The sequence below is a fragment of the Euprymna scolopes genome, chromosome 30 (genome assembly GCF_053919585.1).
Source record: "Euprymna scolopes isolate OS-2025 chromosome 30, ASM5391958v1, whole genome shotgun sequence".
Lineage (NCBI taxonomy): Eukaryota > Metazoa > Mollusca > Cephalopoda > Sepiida > Sepiolidae > Euprymna > Euprymna scolopes.
In genome coordinates this window covers 61834007-61840774 of record NC_136511.1, presented here as the reverse complement: position 1 = coordinate 61840774, position 6768 = coordinate 61834007, and the positions used below count along the sequence as shown (strand labels likewise).

Sequence of the window (6768 nt, the reverse complement as noted above, 5' to 3'; positions counted from 1 at the left end):
ATACTATTTTTATTATGTTGCTGATGCCAGTCGACCGCAAAGATGATCTGATGCTACAATGATTGAAATAATTTGTTGTGAATTCAGTAGATTCTGGTAAATTTTGTCATTACTATCTAGCAGAGCATTACCACTGACAAGGAAGACTATCAGACATCTGTATGCAGTGAAGACTTGCATAAGAAGTTAACATCCTGAGGGGTGTGGCAAGTAAGAAAATATCTACTGTAACACCCCGGCTTAAAATTATGTGACAACTGGCTGCACATATGGAAAGTACTTTATATGCGTGTGATTGATAAGTTCGTGCATTTAAAAAAAAAAAAATACTTGTAAGTACTTGTATTTTTTTTTTTGCCTATTAGTCAGCAGACAATCAGTTTTTTTTTCTAGGTGATAAGGAATCTGAATCTCATGGCAACTTCCTTCCGGTGTTGAGCACTTCCTTTTTAAGTACTGTCCGCTACTATTTCGACCACTCTAGTTATATTTGAATCACATGACATGTGAACACACATACCATCATCATCCCTTCCATTTACGAAAGGGCGTCAGCGATCAGGCTCTTTTTGTTCTTCAATACTAATTATTTCATTGGTGAGCTGGAACTACTAACCGACCAATAACTTGACTCTAGTAGAAATGAATGCTTCTACTGACAGCGACACCAAATACGACCTAAACAAAAAAGAAAAACGATTACTTCTTGGTCTGTTTATCGATTATAATAATGGCGACCGACAAATCGGACACGATACGAAATATTAATAAACGAAATTAAACCTTGTCGGTCACTCACGCATAATTTATTCCAATATGATAATTTTCATTTAGTTATTAGTGGGTCTGTGACAACAGCATATTCTTTTCATTGTTTTAATTCTCGAGTATATATCCGATACGGTTAGACAATTAATCAACCGAGGATCACATCACTCTACATAAAAACATATAAGATATCAATGGACCAAGTTATTAGTAAATTCTGTCGGTTAGTATATTAACCCATCTTTATGATTTCATACAATTATGGGTGTATCTATTAGATACGATTAGTTGAAACTATTAATAGAGTTCTTGTTTCCATAGCGAATTAATACTTACTTTTTCTATACTCGACATATAGAGAGAATTTTACTCTAATTAAAAATATTCTGAACTCTGTAAATTGGCACCACTCACTTTATCGTACTTTTTTTTTATATCAGGCAGTTGATACCTTCTAATTTCAGTAATAAACTACACTGACAAAAAAAAACCAACAAAAACCAAACAAAAAGAAACGCAAGTTTATCTGCATGTCACACAGAATTGTTAGAGGAATAGTAATTGTATAATATAATAAAATGCGTCTCAAATATAAATTTTGCAAAATACATTTGATTGGATTAACAAAATAAAACGCTAATGTTTGTCACAGTTACATGTTTCAAGCAACTGGTCACTGGAAATTATATTCTGACCCTTTGACCGCAACTTTGGGTCAATGTAATCATCATCATCATAATCATCATCATTATCATCATCATCATCATCATCATCATCATCATCATCATCATCATCATCATGCAGTCCGTCAATCTTGACGATTACTAGTCGGGGCCTCAGTGCTTTATCCCTCGGTGTTTGCATAGTCTCATTCCATCGCCACAAGACTTTTCACCTTGGCCCCAAACTTGCTTGCACAGTTTAGGTGCAGTATCTGTTGCGCATCAGATAGACACCCTCTAAACCTCCAATGCGCATGTCCAGTGGAACAAACCCGCGACGACTGGCAGCAGAGGACGCCGCAGCTTCTGGCCAAAAGTAATCTCAGTGAGGTAAACAGTCGCCCTATCGTGTCCGCTACTACGCCTTTTCTTTCTGGATGATCTCCCATAGCCTTTTGAGAAAAACTGCAAGGCAGCAGTAGGATTTGAAGTCAGAGTTCCCATCTCTTAGCCTTTTGCTGTGATAAGGCCCACAGGGCTGTGGTGTTTGATTTTGGGCTTGGTTCCCCTAGTCTTCGCCCAACCAAAGGCACCCACAAGACAGTGGGATAGGGTTGGTAGAGTGCCAGATCATGTTCACATCGGTGCGCCATAACGCACTACCTCTGGGGTCCCCTATACTCCGAGATCTCCTACAAGTTTAGTCTGGGGCCGCAAGGCTCCAAGTTACCGTGTGTGACCAACGTGGAGGCACTATAGTAGTCTTGATGAGGAAGAGGCTATGTACTGGCAGGAAAGATTTATGCATAGCTGATCCCTTTTCACCGTGAGTTTAGCCAGCGGTGTTAGCTGGAAGCGAGAAGGCATTGAAGCATGAACTTAATAACTTATATCTAACACGCTAGGTGCATCACATCCTCCTGCCGGATTAAGAATCCAAACGCATACACAATGTAATTGTAAGATGGCAGTAGTTCGAGAATGGAATGCATACATTGGTATTCTTACTATGAATGGCCAAGAAGGCCGGAGTGATAAAGCCTTATTGGATACTGGTATTGAAAGGTCAGTGACTAAGACAGAGCCTAGTAAAAAAAGATTGAACAATATAATTGCCTCGTAGACTATGAATGAATAGAATTAATTTCCTAATTTTTGACTAATACTTATGATATTAGTCATATATATAATAGTGCATTTCCTTCGTTAACAAGGCTGATAGCCATTAGTCGCGTGCTCTCGTGTAATGAATGAATGTGTGAATGTAGGATTGACATGAAATTCTTAAAGATAAACTAAACTGACCGAAAAATGGACTGAAATTACTTAAATAAATAAAAAGTAAATGACTTAGAATGACTTTAATGAACTTAAGGATGAATTCAATTACCTTAAGCATAACTTGAATGCTTAAAAAATAACTGGAATCCTTCAAAAACAACTTGAATGATCTGGAGAATGACTTGAATGGCTTTGAGACTGACTGGTTGTAAAGTGGGTGACCATTTTACATTAAATTGATACAGAAAAAGTGATCCCCGACTTTAAATCATAAAGTTACAAACATAAGCACAGCATGTAGTAAGAATAGATACTACACTTTGATCTTGGCCAAAAGGCCAAGAAAAGGGTATTTATTTACTCCCTCACCGAGCAAATTAGGCACAAGCCGATTTTTAATGTGAGGAGCGAAGGGGAAATGAGGACCAACTCTCTGGGGAGTAGGGCAGCTGGATAGTGACTGTTGGTATGAAGGGTTGCCCCTACATTGACCAAGGTCTTATATGTGGGGTTCCCCCACATATAGTCTTTGCTTGCAGTATCTGCCGGAACAGATACTACACTTTGAGATAATAGATTTTTTATTCACAGGAAAAAATTAAATACAGTTGGGAAAATGAACGAAAAACTTAGGCACAAGGCCAACTCAAAAGAAGGGGGGATGGTGAGGTTGGTTGATCTATCTCGTCTCTGTTGTAAATTTTAAATGATTTTTCTCTCAGCCAACATCTTTTATCATGGTTACCCTTTTAAATTTGTCTTTATATGTGTGCGTGGTGGTAGGAGGGGTGGGTGTTCCTACTTAAAACCCAATTTTAAAACATTTTTATTCATATCAAAAATACAAAAAAGATAACAATATTAATAAAATTTCATTTCTGTTGAGGGACATGGGACCCCCCCCAAAAAAACCCTAACCATAACCCTAACCCTCCCAACTCTATCTGAAATGCTAGACCACCCGTTTGTAAAGGAACCAGGGTTTCGCGGGCAGCCTCTAAATGGAGGGAGAGGGGTTGTGTCCTAAATAGGGGAGAAAAGAAAAAATTGGCGGTGAGGGCTGGGGGGTGTTAGTGTTTGATTTGATTTCCCCTAAGCTGGGTTGAACTTCAAGAGGAAGGGGGGGGCAAAGAAAAAATTGTTGTTTTTGGAAGTTGGTGGTCTTGGAGGCTTTCTAATAAGGGAAACAAGATAGATTTATTCGGCTGGTTGAGAGGCTGAAGGAAGTAGAATTGGAAAGGGGCAGGGTTCAACAGAAACCCCAGAACCGCGCGCTCCACACCTAGGCGGGGAACACGTATTCGTCAGGTGGTAACAACAACTACGGATGGCAGTGATTGCTGAGAATGCAGTTAGGAGATTCGAAGTTCCTATTCGTCGCGGTTATCACCTGACGAAGGCCAGAGGAATAGTTGGCCGAAACGTTGTGAAAAAACAACAACCAATAAAGATGAAAACTAATAAAGATGAGAATAATAGTCCGAGATAAAAATAAAATTAATATATATAATGCTCATCTCAAAAATGAATTCCAAGTAAGGAATAATATATATAAACAAATTCCTTGTTGAGCAGTCCCTTTTAAATAATCAAATTATACGTAATTTCATCCACTAACGATTGTTACACTTCTGTCCTAATTACCACCGTACACTTATTACTCTTTGTCGTCGAGTGGCCTTTGGGCCTTAACAAGTAGTGGCTCTCTTTTAGAAGAAAAATTAGGGGCCACCTCTAGAAGAGATATTTTATTTCAATTGTGACCAAGAGGATTCAGAGGGTTGGTTGTCCGAAAAAGGAGAAGCTTGGTTTTAGACGCAATAAACATTACAAAATGCAGAGCAATTGGTGTAGCCTGTTCAGTTGAAATGGAAAGTCTAATGTAGTTCTTCGAATAAGTTATGTTGAATTTACAATATAAAAGATAAAAGAAGATCCCTACTAGAGACATATGAGCTTTGAAGTCAATTTTAAAAAAAGTAAAAACATGACAGCATACAAACGGATATTAAACCAAAGACGGGCACTGATTATTTACAATATATACAGATCTAACTTTAAAAACAAATATAGCCCTGTTAGGCGGTTAGCTGAGTTTCTGTAAATGCTAGGGTTTCGACAAGCGTTTATCAATATAAAATGTCAAAATGACCTTGCTCTACCATTCCGGCAAGGAATTCTGTAACAATATGTTGCATATATGGAAAGTACTTATTTGGATTAGTCCACACATTTTTAACCAGATCTCCTATATTTAACGTTCTATTTATATTTTCGTGAGAGTGTAAGTTTGTAAAAAAACATCTCTTATTAAAATAAAATAAATAGATTTGATTGTAGATATAAAAAAAGTACTTTGAATGTGCTTGACTATTAATTAATCGAAAAGTGATTAATTTTCTAGGAGATAAAAAATTTGAATCTTATAGCAACCTTCTTCTCAGTGGTGACCATTTCTTTTCAAAGTAATGTCCGCTACTGCTGCGACCATCTCCTTCAGTCCAACTCTTGTTATTAGTTGTCGACTCATATGACCCGTGCATACACACTTTGAATTCCCATCCTTTCCATTTACCAACTACCGACAATAATAGTCGACTAAGAAAACATGTAGAAACACGCATGCTATTCTCATCCCTGCCTTTTATCGAATATCGGCGATGGTCATCCACCTTTCTTTTCTTTAATACTGAATATTCCAACGGTCATTTTGAACTAGTAACTGACCAATAAGTTGAGGCTAATTGAAATAATGCTTCTGCTGACTAGCGACACCAGAGACGACCTAAGCAAAAGTCACCAAGTGGTACTAAGTGACTGAATGATAAAATTACTTTGAAGGTCGTATTTTAGCGACAGGCAAACTGGACACGGTAAGAAACGTTAATAAATAGAATTAAAACGTGACCGACCGCACATACATGGTCAATTTCAACATGATACTTACAATTTGTGTTATTAATTATTTAATTTTGTCGGTTTAATTGATTTTGCATTGACTGACAATATATATCAACCATTTTTTATCAATACAGGTTTTTAATCTCATTGCTGATTGCAAGTGCATTATGCATTAGATTAATTGAAATAAAAATTTAATTTCACTCGTAACTGTGAATGGTTTCTGTGTTCATACCTGTCTCGAGGGAATCAATTCTTAACTATACTCGACATATCGATAGGATTTTACGCTAATTAATAAATTCCATAAGCTACGAATGTATCATTGATGCGAAGCACATATCATAATTTTTTTTTATATTGTACATCGCTTAATTACTAAATCAATTACTAAATCAATAATAAACTACCTCCCTTCCTCTTGAAAAAAATGCAAGTTGATCGGCATATCTCGCAGAATTTTTAAAAGATTTGTAATTTAATAATTATTTTCAAATCTTGTTCGCATTTAAATTTGAAAAAAAAGTATATTTTACTTGATAAACAAAATAGGCTGCCTTAAAAGTTTATTAATAGTCACAGTTGGTCCATCCACTAGTGTTTTAGTATAGAACTGGTGTCGCTAGTCCATCAATCTACCGACAGTTTCAAGTTCCCGGCCACTGGTCACTTGAAATGGTATTATAACCCCTTGACCACAACGTTGGTTCTATGTAATTTTAAAGCGGTAGTAGGAGGGGAATGGAATGCATGTTTTTGTATTGTTACTATGAATGGTCAAGGAGGCCGGAGTGATAGGAGATAAAGTGAATACTAGTGTGGGGAGGTCAGTGACTAAGACAAGGGTCGGGGAAAATAATGGGCAGTGTAATCGTCTTGAAGACTATGAATGAATGGAATGTATTTCCTAATTTTTTATTAATATTTATAATATTAGTCTTATCCGTAATAAATGATAAAACGTATGTTTTGCCAATGTTTACACTAGTTATTTAACTAGATGAATTTTAAAAATATAATACAATATATGTGGGTACAATATGCACGAGATACCTCCAATAAGATTTTAGGCTTTTTTTTCAGGCATTTAAAATTGTCGTAGACTCTTGAAAATTTAGTACGTTATTGCTATGCAACTAATGAGATGCTTATGATT

General features: G+C 36.6%; 1 pseudogene; it reads right to left on the bottom strand.

Moving 5' to 3' along the window:
- Nucleotides 1–2923: 2923 nt before the first annotated feature.
- Nucleotides 2924–3062, bottom strand: LOC145255019 (U2 spliceosomal RNA; annotated as a pseudogene).
- Between the last annotated feature and the right edge of the window lie 3706 nt (nt 3063–6768).